The sequence below is a fragment of the Falco cherrug genome, chromosome 3 (genome assembly GCF_023634085.1).
Source record: "Falco cherrug isolate bFalChe1 chromosome 3, bFalChe1.pri, whole genome shotgun sequence".
NCBI lineage: Eukaryota > Metazoa > Chordata > Aves > Falconiformes > Falconidae > Falco > Falco cherrug.
Window position 1 is genome coordinate 69534822 of NC_073699.1, and position 25036 is coordinate 69559857.

Sequence of the window (25036 nt, forward strand, 5' to 3'; positions counted from 1 at the left end):
CAAAACTGAAATACTTCAGAATAACATTTCAACTTCTCCAGAATGTCCCCATTTTTCATAAAAAATGTGAAATAGAAAATGCCTATATAATTTTCTGCAAGTTAACATTTTTTTTCAATTGACAAATCAAATTTTTCTCTCAATTTTATAATTGGATTCTATTTTATTTCCACCAAAAATCTGAAGGGGTAAAAACAGAAAAAATGTGTGGGAGGAAACGATGCTGACACTTTTTTTTTTTTTTTTAATACATTCTTTCTGGAAAAAAGATGGGGAAAATAATTATTACCTCACCCCCCTCCCCAGGGAAAAAAAAAAGAAAAAAAAATACCTTTGTACCTTTGTATTTCAAAACGTTTTGTTCAGACACTGCATGAAGATGCTTAGGAAGGACGAAAATCTTTTGTTTCTTTTTAATACTATGTATTCATGCTCACATTGGTATATATTATATGTATTATAATAAGTATATGTAATCCTTAATAATTGTAATGACAAATTGCATAGCAATGGTTGTTCATACATTGCTATGTTGAACAGAAAAGAACAGGATTTTGTCTGCCCTCCCCAGAAAGTGAGGGGAAGGCAGAAATGCCCCCAACACCGTGGGGCTGTCGGCAGGGCACTGCGCAGGGTCGGGGTTGCCTGTCCCCATGAGCCCACGCTCTGGGGGTGGCCAGTCTCAGACTAGCAGAAAGGATAATTTTGTGGCGCCAACGTGATATTTGTGCTGTTCAGGCAGTTACCCAGGTATGAGTCCCTCTCTCTGTCCATAGCATGTATGAACTGAGGCAGCATCAGAGGGCCGGCAGCAGGATGATTTGGTTGGGAAGGCAGCACTTCTGCTGCACTGATTGCTGTTGCTTGGTAAGGAAGCAAAAAAGTATTAAAAAATTAGATTCTATTGGTGATGTCTGGCCATGCAGTGCTTCATGAGAGAATGTTCCTTCTTATGCTTAATGCTGCAACATCTTCAAGTCATTACAGGGAGAAAACCCCTGTCATTTTTGAGGTACATTTTTATTTTTCATTCTGGAAGTTTCAGAGTTCCACATTTCAGACAAATGAACCATTTTTAAGAACCTGGAGCATGAACCTGCAGGGTCTATGTACATAGCAACTACAGAGATGATGAAAGGAAAAGGTACTGGACTATCACCATGCCTCTCCAGCTCTAAGCGTTTTGTCACATCTGCTCTGCTCCAACATCTCAGTTTTTGCAGTCAGGGGACAAAGGCGAACTGTCAGTCTCAGATAACTGGCTTTGCTATATCCTAAGGGGTTGTGGCCATTTTTTTCTGTCTTTTCTGTAGCTAAAAAACCCACCTGCAGACCTTTGCCTGTTCCCTGCTGGCATAGCTAGAGATGAGCAGCTTTTGTGCTATTTCCCTTGAGAATATTGCTTACTGCTTTTTAATTACCAGTACAGAACCCTAACACTGTTCGTTTCCACGTTGTCAGCTTGGTCACAGATCAGTGAGGGTCAGAGTGAACCCTATGGGGCTTGAGCATTGGCAGGGCAGTGGGGAGCGGGTGGCCCTGGTGGGAGCACCCCAGGATGGGTCAGTGGTCTGCTGCCAGCTCCAGCAGTGCCACAGCATGGCGGGGACATGGGGAACAGCCCGGCAGAAAGCAGACGGAGGCAGGCAGTGCTCCCAGGGGCATGAGGAAAAGCTCCCATTAACCAGGATTTTTTGGTCCTGAAATGGCACTTGCTTGTCTCGGCCAGATGCATGTGATAGATAAAATGATATTCAAAAAACGATATTCATCTCCAGTGATGGCTTCTTGTAGGTCAAGAAAAAAAGAGGCAATTGCAAGGATAAAGGGAGGGCAAGGGGGAAACAGGAGGGAAAACAGTGCCAGTAGTGAGGATTTAGCCCGCAAATCTGTGTGGCTGGCTGTGACTACTGCAGCAGCAGCTATAGTGAGAATACATTGCACTTTTTTGTTGACTTTTCAGTTTTTTAATTACCGGCAAGTTGGTAATGGCATGCAGAATCAGATCCTGCTTCCTTTCACACTCCAGACACTCACGTCTTGACCACAGGGCCATAAAATTATCAAAGGAAAATATTATTGGCCATAACCACCTTGGTAGTATTTTTACAACTCCTGATTGACCACAAATCTATATTTAATAAGAAAAACAAAGCAAACACACACCCCATTCACTTTTGCTGGTGCTGTACATTTGACTGGGAAACACATTCATTCTATAGGGAGGCAGGAATTGCAGACCGTGCCTAGGAAAATATGCTTATTATATCCATGACTGGAAAAAAAATATATTTTCTGGTTTAGGTATTTTCATAAGTTGTCCCAGGCTTTATCAGCTCAGCTGGCCTCCGGCTAAATTATTGCAAATATTGTACTCTACATATTCATTGTAGTGGCACATTAGAGAAAGACTTTTATGTTTTGAGTACCTTACACAACATAATTCAGAAATATAGTCTTTACTGGTTAAAAAATCACCCCTTCAGGGATTTGGATTCCTGAGGAAGCATAACACAGCCTGAAATAGTCTTGTCTTCTCCACTTAGGTTTCAAGACAGGGAGGTCCTTTGTTTCATGCTTCTAGAGAGCTGTTAAGGAGAATCGTGATAGCTTTGAACACTGAGGACAACACTTGCAACCACTGGGAAGATACTCTGAGGCAGAGCAGAGGCTTATGGTTTCTGTCAGGACCTCCAAAAGAAAAAACACTCGCTGCAGAGTTAGCCTGGGCCTGGACACTGAGCTCCACCTGGTTAATGTTCAAGCCACTGCAAGCACTGGGGTTTAGCCAGGGTGCAGCCTGATGCTCTCAAGGTGGAAAGAGCAGGGGTGTCCCTGGGGGTGTTTTACTGTGTGCTGTGGGAGCACCTGCCTGACCTCTCTGGGTCTGGGTGCAGGAAAGCTCCCTGCCAACAGCTTGCCTACCTGGTACCATGACCTGCCCTGCCTCCTGCTTGGTCTTGCCCGCCCAAAGCATGGGTCTGGCCAGTGGGGTAGACTTCTGCTGCCGCCAGCTGTGTGGCAGCAGGGTGCACAGAGGTGGTGTCAGAGCAGGAGGGCATTTCCACCATGGCCTGTGATCACAGGAGATGTGGGCAGCTTGCCACGGTGAGGAGGCATGTGCTGGAGAGCTGCATGGGAAGAGCTGCCCCTGGCCACAGCTATGGCTGTGTACCCCAGTAGGTTTCCTAGCTGTGAACTGGTGTTCCTGAAGCAGGACTAATGACACAAAGCAGGGTGTGATTCTTGCCCAATGAAGAACTACGTGGACTGGAAATTACTTTGGACATTGTGTAAGGGTGGACACCTTGGAGAAGCTGTGGCAACTGCCTGTGTCAACCCACAAGGACAAGGGAGGCTGGGCCACCCCAGGGCTAAGTTAATTAAGGTCACAGCTATGGCTAGGAAATTTGATGTTGACAGATGTTGAAGTTAACAGATACTACCTTGCAATTATTTCTGTTGCCAATGCACCTGAAATTATAGAAGCCATGTGTAGCAGCTGACAGGAGGTGGCAATTGGCTCCCAAGGGTACACAATTTGCTTCTGACCAGACAAGCATACATGTCCACTGAAAAGGATGCCACTCCACCACTGCACAGTGCTAGGTCAGCCAGCGGTGAGCAGTATGGGATCCACTGTTACAGACAGGTGGGTGTCTTCATGGACAGCCTTATTCCTAATATCCCATGTGCTTGTTAGCAGCCTGCTTCCCTTGGCTGGTTTTTAGGAATCCAAACCACCTTCTAGCACGCTGGCTCCTGAAGCTCTAACCTACTATTAGCTATGCACAGCTGATATAATTACACAAGAAATGTTGCAGGATAGAAGAAGCCAGCAAAAGATGCAACCTATAAATCTGCTTAGATGGCAGACAGTACATTCGTATCACTCTGGCATACCACATCTTGCGTGGAGGAGCAGGTTTGCTCTGGAAATGGGTTCAAAGCACTGCCAGTATCCACTTTTGTATGATGAGCACTCTCCTGTTGCTACTGGTCCAGGTAAGTTGCGGTGATAAGGACACCTGGTAAATTTGCATCTTTGCAGGGTCAGAGCTCATGCATTGCCCGATAGCTCGCCTTCCCACAGTGGCTGGAGGAGGCATCAGCAAGGTGAGTGCAGTGGTACACCTTATGGCACTGGAAACAGCAAAGTAGCTGATACTAGGATTTGTTATATGCTGGCCATCTCACACGCTTGCCTTCACTGCTGCTGGGCCCACATCCCCTGCCTCCGTTCTCCTTATGGGCACTTGGTCCACTTAGTCTCCACTCACCTGCTTCTGTGACTTCCTCCTCATGCCTTGCACCTCCTTTACTTTCCAGAAGATAATCTGCTGGTCTGATGGGTCCTTCTCAAAGCAGGTCACTTCCGTGTCTTGTGGGATGCTATTTCTCCCGCAGCTTGTGCAAGGGTATTTCTCAGTCCTATCTTAGTCAGAAGACCCAACTAAAGGAGTGGAAAATCATATTGCTATTTCCTGCCTGCATGCAGGAAAAATGAAGTCTCTTCCATTTTTCATTCTGTAGCACAGCAAAGCCAAAAATTGCTACTTTTATGTAAAAGTATGCACATAACTGACTTTTCAGTTGGCTGGCTGCATTGAAATACTGGAAGGAAACATTCTTTCTGCTTGATCTGAAGCAACTTTTTTTTTTGTTGTTTCCTAGGCAAATGGGAAAAAAAATGTTAAAAATTTAATTTAAGGCCAAGTAAAACATTTCATTTGACTTAAAATAAACATTTTCTTCACTATAAAATGAGAATTTCCAGTGCTTTCTTTTTGTGAAGGAAACCAAAATCTTTCTTTTTTGGATAGAGCCAAAATTTTTCAGTGAAAAAACCTCCATGGTTAACCTTTTTCTATGGGATATGCTTCCATTCTTACTCTCTACCTTGTGCAGGGCTTTGGCTTGACAGGAGCTCACTGAGGACTCTGAGAGGAGGGGTGCATCTACCTCTCAAAGCAGGAACCAAACAGAAGAAATCCACATCAGCCCCTCCCACCCCACAAACATCTCATTACGTGCCTTTTTGCAATTCAACTCTGCAAATAAAAATCACCTTGAAAAGTGTAAGGAGAGTGTATGTTAGAAAGAAAATTAAAGGCACATGTTTATGAACAGCTCCCATCCTTCCTCAATTTAACTGCTGAATTTTTTTTTTTGTCTTCTGTTTCATGACTTGGACAGTGTTAAAAACACTGAAGCACTTTTATTCACACATCATCAACTTGTAGGAAGAAAATAAAAAGTAAGTGCCAGCGACTTTGATACCATATATGTGACAAATACTGTGACGCTATTAAAAAAGTGCTGTAAAGTATGGCCTGCTGGACCTTGCAATTAACCACTAAGACATGCCCAGCACCTCCTATAGCTGAAAATCAGAATAATGGAGGAACTGGGGCCTCTGAATGCGTCCTTTGAAGAGCAAGCGTTGCGCTCCTGGTGATAATTTTACTCTGCATTGCATTTAAGATCATCTGCACTCAGTTCCTGTTAAAAAAAATATTTTCACGTTTTGCCTTTTTGTAAAGGCCAAAGGAGCTCGGCTGCTGCGACTTTTCCTGAGGTTACTATGATATACTGTGCCACAAACTTGAAATGCAAATATGTAGATATATTTGAATATAAGGTCTCTTACATGGTGAAAGCCACAGATGATCTTATAAACGTAGTTAAGTCTACTAGCTTTCCGCTCTAGTATTCTTTCTTTTCTTTAGCTGCATGGGTAGCCCTCTGAGAGATTTATCTTGTTGCAGCTTCCCAGGGACCAAACTGCACGGTGGGCCAAGGATGAGCTGGTGCACATGCACCTGGGCTGCGGTGCCCCCACGCCCCGCTCCCTTCAACACCGCCTGGGCTGTGTCTCTGCCGAGATCAATAAAATGGAAATGTCATCTCTTCATCACCATGAAGGGGAGGTTGGTATTAAGTTTCAGCACTCGATGTTTGCAGCGACAGAAATTGATACACGTTCCTTGTGTTATTTCAAGGCTCGGAGCTGTTTGCAGCTGTGTCTTTATCAGAAATTCTTGCCTCTCTGCCTCTGTCAAAAGCTTTTAAATTACTTTATATTTGTAGCTTTTGAGCAGCTGGATCTCTCTGCTCATATCCTTTAATTTGTTGAAATGCAGCAACAGCACTGTGGCCAAGGTAGCATGCCTGAAAACATCTCCAGCCAGTCATAGAATGGACTGAGCGTGTGATGAAGTAGCTTGTAAATATAGCCCCAGATTCTTGCTTTACTTATGAAGGTGTCACCTGCCCTGACCGGTTCTGAAAGTAAGATGGGACTAAGCACTGCCTGAACAGAAAGCATGGGACAGGGCGGCTGCATCACCTCTCCCCAAATCTTAGTTCCACCACCCAGCCCCCTTCCCCTCTGCATGAGCTCCCCCATGCCTACCTGAAAAACACCAGTCACCCAGTCTGGGGACAGAAGTAGCACCAGGAGCCTCAGGGAACTGGTTCCTCAGCTGCAACCATGAGTGGCTACGAGGGGAAGAGAGAGTCTGTTGGTAGCTTGTGCACAAACCACCAGCTGAAACATATTCACACAAAGCGTTTGTCAAACAAGTCAGAATAACAAATGCATATATAAAAAAAGCGAAGAATTCATTAACAGAAAAGAAGGCTAAATTAGTCAAATAAATAATTCACCGCAAATTTCTCAGTTCTGTTTCATACCAAACATTTATGTTAACCTTCTCATTCTTCAGCTTGCTGAAGCTCTGAGGGGATTAAAGCCAACTGAAATCTGTGGCTATTAATGAAGTAATAGCCCAAACCCTATCTCTATGGGAAGACTCACAGCTAGGTCTTATATACTTGTGGGCTTTCACCATTCATACCCCAATTCAGGAAACCACTTCAGCACGTTTATGTGAAGAGCACATTTATCTATTTTTTCTCTTCTGATGGCTCTGTGAAGAGTTGTAGCTGTTGCCTTAAGAAGGGACTTAACTTTGTGTTTCAGGATAACTGGAAATGTGACAAAATTTTGGGAGAGTTTTCCAAATGATGAAACCCTCACAGGCTAAGGGCACAGGACCAGAATCTTAAGTAACAAAATTAAAGTCTTTGGTACCTGGGGATACCATGCACAGCCTGCAGCCTCCTTCAAAGTTCCCTCACAAAGAGGTTGGCTTAGCTGCTGGCTGGGTGCAAAGCGCAGGTTAACAAAAGGCTGTTGTGCTGGTGCTGCCTGGTGGAGTCCCTCAGCAAATGTGCACAGGGTAGCAAATCTGGATCAGTTTTCATGCCCTGTGACTTTTCCCTCTTTGTAGGGCTCCCTGTGTCGCTAAGATCAGTGCATTGGCTAAGCAATGGTATTTCTAATCATTCCGGTCTATACTGCTATATCGCCATTGTAACATTGATTAAACAGTTAAAATACAGCATGATGAAACCGATGAGAATACAGTACTTTGAAGTTACAGCTCACGACTGCTTCCAGTCACTTCCACACAAAGCAATAAAAAGTACAATCAATGAATCGGGATTTCATCAGCAAGATTTAACCTCAGTCGTTGTCCGTAGCATTGCTGAGGTTTTAAAGACCATGTCGTGACCCCTTGTTGTGGCTTGGGTATGGAGCCCTTGGCTGAACCAGAGGTCTCTGGTCAGGGATTTGTTTATCATATACAATGATTTTGTTTTTGCCATTACTAAATTCCCAGTGTGTATGTATCTTCTTTTTGTCTGTGCCATTCAGAACGGTCTCCATTTCTTGTTAATTTATAAACAGTGCAATGAAATCAAATGAGACTCCCGTAGGGCTTTCTTTTTATTGTAAACATGGTAATGCTCAGTGAAAACACTGAGGTATTTCAGCTACTAAACCCAGCAGGAAAAATAATAGTTTTGGGGAGGTGGTGGCAAGCCAAATATAGCATTTGTTCAAAGTAGCATCTAAAATACTTAGTTATTTTGTAAGCATCCAACATATTTGGTTTCCCCCAAGAAGGATTTTCTGGCCATATCTAGACAGAAATCTCAGGTAAGCTTCTCTGTCCACACTATATACTAAATGTATGTGTTCTCCGTTTTGTGGGAAAAAAAACCCAAACACAAAACCCACCAGATAAGAACTTTTTTCACCTTTTGGACATGTGAAAGACTATGCTGAGTCTCTCTTTCAGGTGCTCCAAATAAAACAATGGGACAAAGATGTGCTTAAACACTGCAGAGTTCTGCTCTGTCCCATCATCAGATGGAACAGCAAATTCACTTTTAACAAAAATAATAAAAAAAAGCTTTTAAAATGTCCTCTCCTGGTGGAACTGAGTGACTGCTTCTTGCTCAAAAAAGGCTGAAAAATAAGAATTAATTACACTGAATACATAAATTCCGATAGAAATCATTTCTGTTTCTAGACATGGGACATTGCTCTTTATTATTTTTATGATGTTGCAGAACTACTGAGGTTATAACATACATTAAAAGTAGGTGCCAAGCTTTCTTAAATTAAAGGGCTGGCTATGCTCATGCCTCACCTGTGATGAGTCCTTCTCAGTCGCTGTGTGTACCCAGCGCCTGTACACCTGAGAGCTTACAATGGATGTCTCTCTCCTCACTCCATGAAACAGAAGCACATTTTTTTGTAAAGTAGAGCAATGTGGCAGCAACGCTATTGTTCTGCTGGGTGAATCCTTAAACAAAGTGAGACAGAGAGAACTGATAGACTGTATTTAAAGTCTATAAAAAGTTAACAGCCTCTTCTCAATAATTATGTATCTATAAAAAAATAAAGATGATACAGGGCCAAAACTTAATGGCATTTATGTTAATGTGATACTGAACACTCACAGGCTGTAGATATCTGCAGAAGTGGGTCACATATAGCTTAGAAGCTTTACATTGTATATTCTGTTCAGCCTGTGTCTGTTCAAGTAAGTTTTTTGTGTGTAAAGTGAGCAAGTCACCTCCAGTACTGCACTGCTGTGCATGCTGCCTGTGTTTCTGTGGAATCAAGAGGGACTGAAAACCTTCTGTTTGTTGATGGCTAAGACCTGTTTGTTTAATATTCAGGTGCAGGGCAAATCTAGTTCCATGTCCTTACGGGTGCCTTCATTCTCATAAAGTCCCGTTGCCTATCCAGAATAGGAGCATGTGAAAACGAGGACTTAATTCCAGCCAATACCAGTTCATTGTGGCTTTATACTGGTTTTGCAGCAGGCTGGTTTCACTGGGCTGCCCTGCCTTGCCATTACTGTGAGTGAGAACCTCCATGTCTGTGTGATTAAAGGAGCCCCAGAAGTAGTCTCTGCAGAGATCAGAGTGAAGGAGCATTGTGGGATGAGGGGAAAACACAAAGACCTTTGGGAATCCAGAGAAATACGCTCCCCTCTGTTTTTTTAACTGGGAACTCTAGCCCTCATTTCCTTGCTGCTTTTATGAAAAATTCAAAGTTATATCAGGCATTAAAATGACAAATTGGCTGATTTTGTCTGTTGTTATAAATATGGAGCACTATTTGCTTGTCAGGAAGCTTGATAATTAGCAGCGGTCTATGTGGTATCAAGGCAAGAGATCATCAGATCAAGTTTCATGTTTATTCCACAGCCAGCATCTTCCCTATTGCTAATGAAAGTGTCTCCCAGGGACTGGCATATCTGAGCCTGGCAGCTATGTAACATCACTCTTTGAGCTTCACTTCCATCCCAGCCCTCATTCTCATTTGGTTTTTGATCACAACCCGTATTTAGAAGTGTACCCTATTATCAAATACGTTTTCAATAGTGCTTTTTGAGGTGAAATGAAACAATACGTTTTCTAGTAATTTTTTTGCTGGTAAGCATAAGCACGTGTTTGTGGGGTGTGCGTTTATACTGCCTGCAGGGTGGTCAGCTTTGTTATTTTGTATGGGTTGGGCATGTGCGGTCAAGAAGACATAAAAGGCCATCAGGTTCCTAGTAGTTCACAGTTTTCCTCCTGCTTCTTCACAAAACTGAAAGATTTTTGTTGGGGAAACTAAAATGTCTCTGAAAAGTCATGATTTAATGAGGAAAAGAATTGCAAATAATGCAAAGATTAAAATGGGAATCCTTAAGAGACTCAATGCTTTCATTTGCTAAAATACTCCCTGCAGAAAATCTCCTCATCTTACCTTTTCCCAGTCCAGCCTTCATACTGCTGTGACTATTTCTGTGTAATGTGAAGAAGCTGATGGTTTGGTATAAGCAGTAAGATCACAGGACTTTTGATACTGGAGTATTGGATCAGTTGTCATGTCATGACATACATATTCATAACCTAGTAGGCCTTGTAGTCGATTTATGCATAAGGGACTGATAAGAAAAAAATTGATTTATGATGATCTCAAAAACATGGTCTCCCAAGATGTATTCTGCAGCTTTGAGACCTACAGTTTAGGCTCTATTAATTTTACAGTGCTGTCTGGAATTATCCATCTGTTTAAAGGTTAACTGTCTTTACACTTTTGAAATGGGTAGTTCTGTTTTGGTTCTTGCTTTGTTCATGCCACTGATTTATAAATTATTAAATCTATCACTGCACAAAAAGACTGAAATTGGTTGCCAGATTACAACATCTACTTATTTCAAAGTTTTAGCAACTTTTTGATATTGTCTGAAATACTGCCTGTTAACTGCTAGGAGGAGGGGAAATGTTGGACCCAATGGCATGTGTTGTACAATTTGATAACTTGCTGCAATAAAACACCATTATTAATATTATTATTATTTTTATTATGTGGCCATGTGTCCAGAGGAGCACATCAGACAAAACCTTCAACATAGCACAGTACCAGACAAACTGTAGCATGTGGTCACACAGTGAGAGAGGTGGTGGGGTCTCCTGATTGAGGAAGAGCTACAGGCAAACCCCATGGAATTTCCTCTTTTATTTTTTGAGCAAAGTAGTCAAGCTATAATGTTTATTTCATTTCAGTAGTGTTGCTTGAGCGGGTAGGGCCATGGCTCTGCCTTGCCCCTTTCCTTTCAGGGCAAGTGAACTGGTCTTGCTTGTTGGGAAACTTGTGGTTGGAGGGGAACTGGGAAGAAGTGGGGATGGAGCTATGATATGCATGGGGTGGCTCTGAGTCCATGTGCCTTCCAGCAGGCACGCACCATCCCTTGCTCAGGAGTCTGACTGTTGTCTAGAGTGAGCAGCAGTGTGGACGTTGGGGTCCATGGTTCCACTCACAGAGCCTATTCCTGCGTGAGTGCAGGTTAGATTTATCGTGCTCGTTGACAGTAATAAATCTGTAGGTGACAAATACTAAGTGCTCCATCATCTCTTCTACAGAGTACCCTTCTGCCAGTGGTTTTGGCAGCTGCGCAGTTGTTTGCATTTTTAGCATGAGACCAATTGAAAAGCCAATTTAAGTGCATCCAGCTAGCAGGGAAGAGTGCCTGAATTTCCAATGAATTTTCTTTTGCGTTGCATGCACGTGTGTGGGTTTCTGTACTGCAGCTTCTTGTTGTCAGTGCTACCTGAGCATGTTGACCCATTGTGGTAAGTACCTGTCACGGTCTTGGTAACTGTTGGGCAGTGACAGTTTTAATGAAGTTATAATGCCTTGTCTTGTGTCTATGTATATTTGTTTGTCCAAAATTTTGCAGATAGATCAGAGATTCTTCTACAGAGCTAAGCTTTAAAAAAATCCTGCCATTAATTTTCTAAGTTGATTTTGGACTCTTAATTAACTTTGTCTGCAGTGTACAAGCTCCAGTGGAAACTTCCTTTCTCAAAGCACAGGAGACTTATCCTTACATTCCCTGCTGCTCTTGGACAGATACTAACCCAGGAGAGCTGTTTCACTTGTCTTTCTTGCTGGATCAGCAAAAGCAGAAATATCACCTGTGCAATATCTCTTGTATATAGAATGAGTAGCTCAGCTTTAGCATAGTTCTGTGAGAAGACTATTTTGCAGGAAAAGATGTTCCTTGTAGTATTATTTCTTCTCATAGCTTGAGAAACTCTGCATGAACATTCATCATCTGATGATAGTCAGACATGGGTGAAGAAATTTGTTATACAGACTGATAAATGTTGAGCAACTACTGTTCCCAGAAAGTCATGTTCAGAGGTTCATACACTTAATATTCGAATACTTGGCATTTGCATGGAAAAAACTGGAGAAATTCCCAAGAGAATACTGGATAAATACCTTATGATCTGGTCCATTAACTTCACTGGAGAGGTCAGCTATAGCATTTTGCCCAAATATAATTTGTTTTTCTTTCATTTAAAACTGAAAATGGACAGGCTTTTTCCTAAGATGTTCAATTGTTAAACTAAATTATTTTAGTTTGTGTTGAAAATTGAAGTTCTCAGGTTTGAAGTTCTTGCATTTACAATGTAAAGTTGAAAATTTCTACATAAAAAGACACTTTATGTGAAATAAATTATTTAAATGAACTCTTAATTTTCCAGTGAAAGCCCAATTATGTTGGAAAATTTTTAACCATTTTCTCAAGAGTAGAATCCTCAAGAGAAATGAAATATAGCTGGTATATTCTCACAGAATCATAAAACCCCTCCAAAGTTTGAGGACGCCTCAAGAGTTCACCTAATTTACTTCTCAGAGTATGCAATGCTACAGACAGAAAAAAGATAATGGTTTAAATGATCGTAATGAAGAGTTTAAATTATTATCCATGTATTTCAAACAAGCATTGGTTTCCAAACCGCTGGCAAATAATTGTTCCCGTGTAACTTCTAATGTGTGAGTTTTACCTGAACCAGCTGTGTGGTTTATTCTGAATTAATATTTCTTTTACCTAGTGTTCAGAGATTCCAGTCAGGAACAGGGTCCTCTTGTGCCGAGGTACATAAGGCTACAGAATTTAGCAAGAAGCTCCATGCTGAAGGGAATGTCATCTGAAGAAACCCATCTCAAAAGTCTTCCTTGAGATCATACTTCTTCCTAGAAGATTTCCAATACACTCAGATATGCTTTTGGCAGTAAATAACATGTTCTTTTTGAATGGGGGGCAACGTCTGTAATTTCAGTTTTACCAAAGATTGCACCCTATGGGTTGAGCTTGCCAATGGATAACACCCTTAAATGTAGAATGTCAGTCTACAAATTACCAATCTCTTCCTGAAGTGCTATGGTCTGTGAGCAGACAGGGTTTTGATTTTTAAGCAAGAAGCGGCTAAGTGAGATGCTATTGTAGGAGGTAATTATGAAAAACAAACCTCATGGCTGTGATTGCAGGAGCTGTTGTGATAAACACAGGTAAAAACTTTGAGTCTGGAAATAAAAATGCATTTATTCAACAGTTTTCTGTGGCCACAATATAATTGAAAAGGATGCTGAGATCTCATTACTGCTGAAAAGGTCTTCTTGCTATGTGGAAATGTGGACATAAAGCAATAGGGGAGAGCTGAACACTAAAAACATTGACCTGCTTCCTTTGGCTCTTGATTAGTCTGGGGATGAGGAAGATCTGCACACCCATCTGGCAATCTCTTGTAAATATTGACTTCTAGGGAGCAATGCCATCCCACCAGCTTGAAGTGATGCCTTCCTTTGTTACTGCCAGATTGTGGCATTTCAGATAATAGCTGCCCTGCACAATTTCCTACCCTGCAAAGTTTCATCACTCCTTTAAAGAGCTCCAGATACTTTAGGCACAGCTCATTTGCCTAAACCAAGGTATCTAGGGACATCTGAGACACCTTGGGCAGCCTCAGCTGCCAGGTCTGGTATTATCTGGGTCTCCCATTGATCCCTTGTCATAGCTTCCAGTTACCAAGTGGAGGCTAAAGGCATCTCTAACTGCAGGGGATACTTACATCCTGGGCAACATAAAGGTGGCCTTTGTGTCTCTGTGTCTGAGAGCACAGCTGTCATGCAATGGTAGAGCCATAGAGTCAGCAGCTGGCCTGACTCTGGTGTGGGAGCACCCCAAGAAACTTAGAGGCATAGTGGTAAAACTTGTTGCAGTATCATCTTGGTACAAGTATCCCAGAAAAACTAAAGGAATTCAGGACAAACAATGATGGACTCCACGCCACTGGTAAATGCTTGGGGTTCTCCTTTAATGATGTTGGAAGCTGCAGTGTTTTGCAGAATGCGATTTGATCCTTCAGAGATGAACCTGTCCTTAACTGTTCCCATTAAAGAAGCAGAAATTTGGAAACAGAAGCTAAAGGAAAATAAACCATCAGCTTCCTTAGCAGGGAAGGCAGTGTCGTGGCACAACTGGAAGACTGCAGGACACAGGGAGGAAGAGATGGGTGCAGATACAGCGAAGTGCAAGGTCTTGCTTGCTATTCCTGCGGTCCTTGCATAGGTCTATTGAGCTCTTGGACCAACACTACACTGTGAAAGGTGCAGAGTTAAGGCACGTGGCCTCAAGTGCAGTGTCATAGCACTCTCCAAACCAGGGGTCCTCAAACTTTTTAAACAGGGGGCCGGCGCACAGATGAAGTGGCAGGCAGTCATCTGCAGCTGCTTGGTTCCCCCCCAACCCCCAGCTGGGGGGGGGGAACACAGGGGGACGGAGGGGTTCTGTAAATACCGGGGGCAGGACTGAGGACCCTGGAGGGCCGTATCCAGCCTGCAGGCCATAGTTTGAGAACCCCTGCTCCAAACTATCAAGCTGCAACAAGGTCTTTTACCACTTCATACCAGCATACTCTTCATGCCAGCCCCTATGCTGCCTTCTCTTCAACTCATCCACGCCACATGTTCTCTCTTTTCTTGCTTCTTCCTCGGCTGCTCCCTTTTCATTGGCTCTCAACCCCTTAACAGAACCGGTCACAGCTGCACCTTATCTACATCGGCCAACCCACCGCCCCTGAAGCCAATCCACAGTTGTATACTATCAGTGCTAATTAACCCAGCTTCATTCTTCTACAGTGCATCTTTTGAAATTTGCAAGCAAGAGCTGGAAATTAGAAAACAATAACCACCCTCAGCCCAGCCTGGCTGCTTATGTGGGAGGGGGCGTGCAGAGAGAGGCTCTAGTGTTAAGAAACATGTCAAAGCTGTTTCTCCTGTGTCTGGACTCCAGAAAGTGCTTATGAAAAGCAAGGAGGATGGGCTGCACTTGTGGCGTGGTTCTCAATGGGCTACCATTGAACTGGCCCTGGGGACGGATGGCTGGAAAAGAAAGCGTGACTGAGCACATAGCATTAGCCTTGAAATTGTTCCTTAAGGCTTGTATCCTTTCCCACTTTCAGATAATGACTGTAAAACATGGCATACTAATGACAATTTCAATTGTCTGAGAAGTACTTGGAATTATGGCCATAAGCATCAGCAAACAGCACCGGTGACCGTGAGCCGCATCCCCTCTGCCTCCGGTGCCTGGTTTAGGCTTTACTTACTGTTACTTCATTTGCCTGCCTGTGGAGGGACCTGGGGAGTGGCAGGTCACCTGAAGTGCTCACTGCTGTCCTGAATTTGGATGCAGCAGCTGCGATGGCCCCCGTTACCAATTAATAGGCAGCCTGAGCATGGCCCCCAGCACTTGCAACACAAACCAGCCTGCTGCTTCTGCTGTGTGTGCTCTCCAGGTGCTTCCACACAGCGTTTTGAGTCCAGGTACAAGTAGGCAGTACTTTGATATTAGTCAGACATAAACAGGCACAGGCTCGACTGTAGCCTTTTTCTATCACTCTTTCGGTTACTTTATACAAACCTCTTAATAGCTGATGTGATAAGGCTGATGGTCAGAGTAAGTTTGACTTTGGGCGAAAACACATCAGGAGGAAACTGAGAAAACATGGAATTTTACCACTGAAGCAGTCGGCAGCTGACTTGTTATGATACCGTTTACTAGCGATAGCGCGAGGGGTAGTGACCCGCCTGAGGATATTTTTCCAATCCTTCCACCTTTCCCCTGCGCCTACTCCTTCTTTCTGTTCAAAAAGATGTTTTCTTGCTGGATGCTGGTGCAAAAGCTTTCCAGCAATCCTCAGAACTTGCTGGGCATGTTTTTTGTTAAGTGCCAGGTGGTGAAATAAAAAAAGACAAGTGCACAGAGACTTTTTGTTACTGTGATTAATTTTCAAGTTCTTACAACTCCTGATCCTGGCTGCATCCCGATGCGGAAGACTCAGCATTTAAATAGCATTCACGGGTTACTATTGATCAGGGGGACTAGGGGGAAGTGCATTTATTCCTCCTGGATTACTCCTTCTCCTGCTTTGTAATTATTTGTTTCCACTTGTAGTGGGTTTTGTTATTTAGTGTTTAAAACTAGTTTAATTAATCTCTTCTGTTGTTGTTGTTTTGAAAATGTGACAGGCACTCATGAGATAGATAATGGATTGATAAAGAACACTTGAGGGGACCCTGGAGTGCTCATCATTTGCTAGGTAGGGTATGTTAAACATAATACTGGTAAGATCAAGCCCTCCAGGACAAAAAATGAAAGAGGCATTTAATTGGAACACTTAGCAATCACAAAACCAAGACAGAGGTTAAATTGTTTTGAGCAAGAGAAATTAATACATTAAAGGTTACATTTCCAACTGTGAGGCTGCAGAGCCAGGCTCTTATGCAGTGTCAGAATTACATAAGGCAGAAGAAATGGCTCTGAAATGATTGTGGAATCATTAACAAAAGCCAAGGCAGAGTAAGACATTTCCCAGCAGGAGGGTGTGAAGAAGAATAAAGACATGGAGAGAGCTCATTAAGAATGAATTGCAGACCATAAACATTTGAAACCACTAAGTGTGGAGTTCTATCTGTTATCTAATGACTCAGAAATTATAAAACTAGCAATGACTTTCAGAAAAGGAGTTGACTTTGCAGGAGGTTGTTTGCCATTATGAAAAAAAGGTATTTTTTTTTTCTAGTTGGGGGAAAAAAATAAAAATCCTTCATCTTTGTAAATCAGCACAATTTAAGCAACTTCAGCTATACCCCAGAGAGATTTCCTTCTGTATAATTACACATTGTCTCAGATTTAGTAACAAGGATGTTGAAATGGAGGAACTGCATAGAGGATGAAGGAAGAGACAAGAGGTTCATTTCTTACCGTCTGACTGCAGATGATTAACCTCTTCATCTTTGAAAAGATCTAGCAAGTGCTGAGATCTCCCTAATTAGTGGGAATTTCATTTTCTTCATTTTGATTAAGGTCTAGACCAGCCTTTGCCTGATAAACAAATGATAGTCAAAGAAACAAGGGTGAATTAAATGCACTGACCAAACTCTTCTTTGTTGGTTTATATGATGCAGCCTCAACAAGGTCTACACAGAGAACATAAGACGGCAGATTATCCAGCACAAGAAGCGTAATTTTTTAGTAATTATATGTATGACACAACCATTGCACCAAGCTACCAGGACATTCCTCCATGCTCCCAAATGGTGTAGAGTTTTTTCCTATGTATTGAATGTATACTAAAGAGGTTTCCAAATTAAGCTTCCTATGGGATGAGTTGAGGGAGGAATAGCATAAGGGGCAAACAAGCAGGTTTGAAGAGTGGCATGAAGGAAATCCCCAGGGGGAAAAGGAATTAGAGGTTTCGGGAGAAGAGCTGTAAGGAAAATGGCCACTACAGGTTGCAGACAGGTTATGAAAAAGTTACAAAAGCGGATTTGCTTTGGTCTACCCTAAATTCATTTAGTTTTCAATTTTTTCTGCTGGTATAAAAGTCTTTCATCATGAAATAAGGTGTCCTGAGTTAAACAAAACATTTAATTATCATAATCTTTAGATTTTAATCATTCTCTGTTTAAGATTTGGTCCACTCTGAAATAAAAGGTACCTTCAAGGGAAGCTTGTCATTCCTTAGCTGTTAAGATTCAGAAACATCAAAGTAAAATTTTAACAAGTGACCTTTTGTTTAAAAAAAAAAGAAAAACTGGTGAGGAGCACATGCTCATCCACACATTCATCATCAATTCATGAGTGTTGTGGTTTACCTAGATTTGCATTTTGAGGCAAATAAAACTGGCAACCCGAAGTGCCATCCCACTCTGGTGTGAAAACAGAGAACGACAGGCTCTGGGAGAAGGCGGGCGGGAAAGGTGGAACAACTGCAGAAAGGTCAACAGCAGAATTAGCTTCCATACTGTAGGCACAAAAATTTCTCATTTGTGGTGGATGCAGAGATACCTAAATGCATGCAAGGTCCATTTAATGGATCCGGTTTATAAAATTGGTTGCTATTTTCTGACCGGCATTTATTTTGACAGTTGAATGACTTGTGGTTCAAATTAAAAGCATCTAGATGTCTACCTCGGAGACTCTGGCTATAGAAAATAGCTCGCCTATGCACCATTTTCATTTGTGCTTGTATTTAGAAATTACAAATGGCTGAACTGGTATAGGAGCTCTGAGTAATTTGGGTGAGCCAAATTTACCTGCTTGCTGGCTGGGCAAGCTGGGCTTTGCTCCATCTTCTGAGAAGTGAGCTGACCCAGCGCTGCCCGTGCCCGCAGCTGCCAACGGGCTCGAAGCTGGAGGTGAGATCGAGGGGTCCATCACAGCCCTGCTGCGCACTGGCTCAAGCGGGAAATGCCCTGTCTGTGGCACGGACCTGGCACGGGGAGGTTGCTGCCGGAGAGAGCACTCATTGTGCCGTCCTGAAGCCACTCACATGGTGAAATGTCAGTAAACATTTTCCTGCTTCTAGTCCTTTGCTCCCCTTGGCAAGTACCACATCAACCTGTGTCATTAGAGACATCCCCTCTCGTAGTGATGGGGGATGGGTGTGTGTGTGGAAGGCTGGGAGTTTATTATATTATTTTAATGTAATTATATTCGTTTAAAACAGAGGCAAATATAGTGGGATAAATTTGGTCTCTTCCGAAAGGAGCACTCTCTTGTTGTTTCCAGGAGATGTGGCAAATTAAAATCAACGGTCCTGGAAATGACTGGGACCTACTGGGGGAATGTGTGTGAGTAAAATGGCAACAAAAGCATATGTTCTGCCTGGCATTGTCCGTTAGCACGAAATATTCTTGTGGAAGTATTCAAAAAGCCATGTGCTGTAAGGATCTATGTCAAGATCATGAAGTTTGGCTTGTCATTCAGACTTCAGAGGGGAGCTCATTTGTGAACAGAGGAGGAAAAGGTCTGGAATTTGTGAGAACAGGAGAAGCAAAGAAAAAAAAAAAAAAAGACCCGGAAATTTCTTTAATAAATAACCGGTATTGAACAGCTCCAGTAGGCAGACCAGAAGTGACAGTCAAAAGTAACGTATCACTCAGGACACCATCAGGCATTTCCCTCCTGCTGCTGTTTCAGGATCTCTTAGATGCTGCAGGAAGAGGTTTATTGTGGTGCAGATTTGCTGCAGAGTGTGCAGCGTACTGCAATAACAGAGGTATTTCTAACGGTCTTCACTGCAATACCATGTACTGTATGTACTTAGCTGAAATCAATGGGACATGTAAATGAGAATAGGCAGAATCCCTTCTATAGCGAGGAACAAAGCATCTGTGCTATCCTAAGCAAATAAAAGGATCAGCTCATGCAGGATACACAAAGAGCTGTGACCGCACTGTACCATGAGGGGTCTGTTGTGAAGTTGAATACGTGTAATTTCCTAGTGGTTTGGGCAGGGCGAGGGTAACTTAATACAAAGCAAGTGAGATCTTTGCATGCTTCTAGCAGCGAGTATCAGGGAAAAGGCATAAACCAGAGGTGGCAGGAAAGCAAAATCTTTAATGGGAGGGAAGAAAAGAAAGGTTGCATATATATAACTACTGAATAAACAAATTATATGTCGAGTCTAAATGATTAATTGCCCTGAAGAAATATATGGAACAGGCCAAACTGGAGAGAAAAGAAAAAGCATATTTCAAGGACAAGACAAAACCAGACCCTAAAAGAACCACGGTTTTCAGAAATCCCCTCCTTGAAATAAATGTCCTTCTAAACACCCACATGCCCCTGACTAAACAAAATTCAAATAATAAAATAAAGCAAACCCCAGTGACTTAAGGGGGAGAGGAGGGTATGGAAGAGAGAGGGAGGGAGTGAAGAAATACACCAGATAAAGAGAAAATATACAGTGTAATATTTCATCTGCTGATATACCACAGTGAAACATAAACTAATCCTCATTCATATGGGAATATTCACTCAGAATTTACTTGTGGCTTTGGTACTTTTTCTTGACTGGTTAGATTCCAGGTCTTCTGGAAGACCTGGAAAATTTGAAAACACAAATATAGATAAGAATTAAGTGTATCAATTCATTGCTGAGTTGCCAGTTTCTTCCTCTCCCATAAAAAAAAAATCCCACACCTTACACACTGCATACCTTGGTGCATGTATATAACAAAGTAAATATGTTTAATGTAGTCTTACAGCTAGGGGTCATATGGATATACTTACATACATTCACACACAGTACCCGTCACTTGGTTAAGTACAAGGCGGGGGGGGGGGGGGGGGGGGGGGGGTAAGATTTTCTTTGAACACCAAAAGTCAGACCCAAGGTAACAAAAGTAAAGCGTAATTTACCCTGTAGTTAAAAACCAAAGGAGTCTTTTTACTAGGGGGCTGCTGGTTCTATTCATGCCATTCCAGAAGAATATAAAAGAGACGCTTTGGGATTTTGAAGTAAAAATTCACAACAGTATGTCTTTACTTTTTTTTCCCCTTCAACCAAGACATCTTTTGCTGGAGTCCTTTATCTAGAGCTTTGTATACATATTTTTAATCCTATACAAAAATGATAGGATGTCAAGAAGGATCTATAATAACACCATTTTTTTTATTTCACTTCAAAGACTTGGCAATTTCTGATCCATGTGACATTCACACTCCTTCAGGGTCAAACAACATCTTGCAGCCTTCATAAAATGATTAAATATTTTAAACAGCTCCTGCTTATACCTCCATCGCCCCTCGAGACTGATACTGTTATCGTTTTTGTCAAAGCCAGTTTCCATCCGCATTTGTCATTCCTGCTTGCATTTATGAGTTATCAATCGCCACGTCAAAATGCAAAATAACTGATGTTCTCTGGGCGGGATTGGATGGTCTATCTGGGGCTTTTAATCAATGCTGATTTTTATTTTCCATACCCATACATAAATCTTTACCATTCTGGGCCACATATAACGCGTTTGTACAAAACGCAGTGACAGAAGCAGTAGTTATATTATCAAACATTATACCTCGGGGCTAACTGAGTATCAAGGGCTTTCAAAAGGGAACACTGGGAATTACTGTGCAGGAGAGATGACTGCAGGAGAGAATATAAGGGATTGGTTGTTGCCATTTATAAATCAACATCACGCAAGCTAATCCTTCTCACTTAAATGCAGCCCAAATACTTTTCCTGATACTCTGAAACTCAGCCCTATCTATTTTTTTTAAAGCTTGCATAATGCACACAAACAATGGTTATATGCATTTTCTTATTTCTTGAACTTTTCCCTAGGGATATATATAGAAACTGTGCTGCCGTGTTGGCTTTTTCTCCCCAAGGCCTACAAGCCAGTAAATATCCTCTTTTTAATCATACCTGAATTATTAGAAACCTCTCCACCCCCATTTTTTTGCCTGAGCCGTTTTAATAGAAGGGAATGTGTTTCATTCATTAAAAAGGGTATCTGCCTCGTTTATTCAATGAAGATTACAGCCAGCTGTAGAAATAGCTCATAGCGCATGCCAGGCAGGCTCCAAGGGCCAGGTCAGGGATAGTTTGGAGGCAGGATTGCAGAGGAGCTGTGCTGTGCTTCCTGGCAAAACCAGGCACCGTTGCAAGAAAGCAGAGGTGAGGGGAAATTTCCCACCTCCTCTGCAGTGATGTCTGTGTGTGCTGCGTGATGTAGGTCTAGTTACCACACTCCTTGCCAACTGGAACTCCCTTCTAGCTGGAAAGTTGTCCTTATTGCTAATAATGTCAATAATTATTTTCACCAGTCTTGCATGAAACTGCACAGGACTCCCCCGGGAGAGACAGGCTTTCAGGCTCAAGGGGGAAAGCTGTGGGGTGTAACTGTGCCTGGGGAGTTCTGCCTTCCTACTCTCAGTACTGGCAGGGCTGAACTGAAGTCTTGATAAGATCTGCGAGAGAAGGGGCTGTAAGTGGTGAGCAGCCTCTTCTCCTCTTCTTTGGTAACTAACGGGATCAAAACACTTTTGTCAAGTTTTCAGCAAAACATTTTTCTGAATAATCCACTTCCATTATGTGATTTTCCCTATTGTGTACACAGGCTTAGAAAAAACATGCTTATAAGCCTTTTTTACTGAACTGCTAAAGAACATTCACTCTGCGTATCTTCTGAAGGAAGGTTACCAAAATTCTCTCTATTACAGGCTAATATGTTTTAGTCCTCATTAACTGGGACAAACAGGACAGTCTTTGAATTGCAGCCCTGCTGTCTTGGAGGCCACCTTATTTTATGTTTGTGACAAACTATTGTGTTTACACTATGGCGAAGAAACCTTGATCCATTCCTGCCCTGTGCCAGGGCCAAAGTGGCAAATGTAATGCAAAAAATAGGTTAGTATGACTAGGAGGGAGGTCTCTGACAACCCTTTTGGTGCCCAGTCTTACCAACCATCCTTTTCCAACATCTGTGAAACTTTTTAAGAAAAAAAAACAAAACAAAACACAGTACTGTACCATATTAAAGCATAAGAGGCACCGAAGTAAGAATATGGTTCAAAGTTCATTCTGTTAATCTTTTTGAATACTCTATGCCTAACCCAAGAAGCACCCAGCTGCAAAGTGTTCCAGTTGCCCTGATTCTGCTCTTCAAGTATGGGTGAAAGATTATTGACCTTAACTCCTCGCTGCCTTTGGCACAGATGCATAGCTTTCTTGGCCACCTCCTGAGGCCGGAGCTGAAGACCCTGGGTTGGGTGGGAAAAGGACCCTCATCATCGCCTGGGAATCACCCTGGAAATGCTGAACTGTAAAGGTAGCAGTAACTGAAAACCTTGTATTTGCACAGTGGTCTGTATTCATAAACATCTCTCCAAGTGTTTGGAGAGAAGAAAGCTTAAAGGAAGACTAAAACATGTTTTGAGTTCTAATAGTTTATTTATATAGCTATCTGTTGCACAAAAATGAATTATACATGGGTGTTTTAATTAAGAGAGGAGAGGTTATCTTTTCTGTAGGCTTGAAGAGGAATCCTTACTGGTACCATCCTTCAGTCTTAATGAATTAAACTCCCCCTGATAATGATACAGCAGCATTCACTACCTCAGTCAATTTTTAGACCCCTGTACAGCAAAGCCTTAGGATGTTGGCTTACCTGCCTTTGAGCATGAACAAATAACCCTCCTACAGCACCGATGCATTTTACACCTCGTACCAGTCAGTTTGAAGCTGACTGTGGACATGGGAGTGCTCTTATTGGCTTAATTGAGGGGAGTTCGGGTAAATATATGCTTGACCGCTTTTCCAAGGCAGGACTCACAGAACTGCACAGTTGCTAACAGTGTGGAAAGGCTGGTGTAAAACTGAATTGGGTTCAGCGTGGAGGAAACAGCCTCGCTGATGTGGTGATGTGCATAGGACAAGGGTTATGACAGCCTCTTTTCTTCATATCTGCTCTATAACTCAGTGTGCAGATAGTTCCTAGCACGAGGCCTAGGAGACCTGGAGCCCCAGCAGGCTTTCTGACGGTGGCTGTTTTTCGCAAACCCTCTGGCTGGTGGGACTGCAGCCCCTGCAGGGTTTCCTGCCAATGTGCTGGGCTGATGTGCCTGTTCAAGGCTGTTGGCCAGCCAAGAGCTAGGAGACCCTGTATTCCAGGTCTGGGCTTCTCCCTTCATCCTTCCTATTTATGGCTTTGCACGGCAGCAAACACAGGTCTGCTAGATCACCAGCAGTGCCACATTAGAAGAAATCTCTCATTTTGCAGGTGGTGAGAGAGGAGGCATCCTACCCAGTGTATGTCCACTAGTGTTGTGGAAACTGCTGTACAGGTGAGGGGGAGCCCAGGAGATACACCTGGCCCAAGAAGGGGTGATGAGGGCTTTGGTTTGGGCTGGGCTTGAGCTCTCGACTCAACATCCACCTGTACCCATTATATGGCCCTGTTTGTGTCATCCATCCTCTCTCCAGCTCTGCATTCAGACAAAGAGCTTGAAAGGAAACTACCACACTTGGGACCCGAATCTAGTGCCTCAACTTATCCTGAATAGGACTCTGTGACTCACATAGCCTTGTTGAAGTCAATAGAATAATTCATATAATGCAAACTACTTGGTGTGAGTTGGAATTCTGGAATTCAGACTCTACTATTTTGCTTGGATTCCTGGTGATGATCTTGCATGCTTGTTTGACTTGAGTAGACAGCCCTCATTTTTATTTCAGGTTTGGACTCTCTGCAGATGTAGTAAAATTCTCTTGGTTCTCCTGTTTCTGCTGATGGTTGGGATCATCAATGTTTTGGATCTCATTTAGTTTGTAATGTATTTTATCTGGCAGCTGTGTCTCCTGCACTTTTCTCTGGCTTGCCTAGATGAGTGGGTGGTTCTCTGACTCCTGGCACGCAGAATGTTTTTTTTTAACTTTTCCTTTTGGCTTCCCATCCTCTACAGCAGAAGTCACATTAAATTCACTTTAAGCAGCTTCTCTCAGTTTTGGCCTTCAAACAAGATGGATTGTTTTGAATACTTCTAGAAACAAAGTGCGTTTTCTTCCCCCTAGGATCCTGAGTAGCAGATTTCCATCTGTGTCAGAGATCAGTGATGCTGCTAGGCTTCTGGGACCTTTTGGAAGATACAGGCAAAGATCACCTTTATATCTGTCTGTGGGACTTGCTTTTCAGTCACCAGTCAGCAGATGTTACCTAATGCTTAGATTTTGAAGTTTTAATAGTTAAAGTTAGTGTCCAGTGGAAAAATAATATGGAGCTTCTACACTATCTTTCCTTCTGCCAGAATCTAGGAGAAAATTAGTGGGAACTATACCTCAGAGTTTTGCATGTGGAGTCAACTTGATTTTTGCATGTGCATGGTTCATGGGTGCCAAGGACATGAATGGTTGGTTAACCTAAACCAGTTGTGTTTTGTTGTCACTGTTGAAATTAAAAATGAACCCAAAAAGTCCAGGACTGGTTAGACCAACCATCTTGAGGAAAACATCCCAGCACTGAATTTGCATACACACT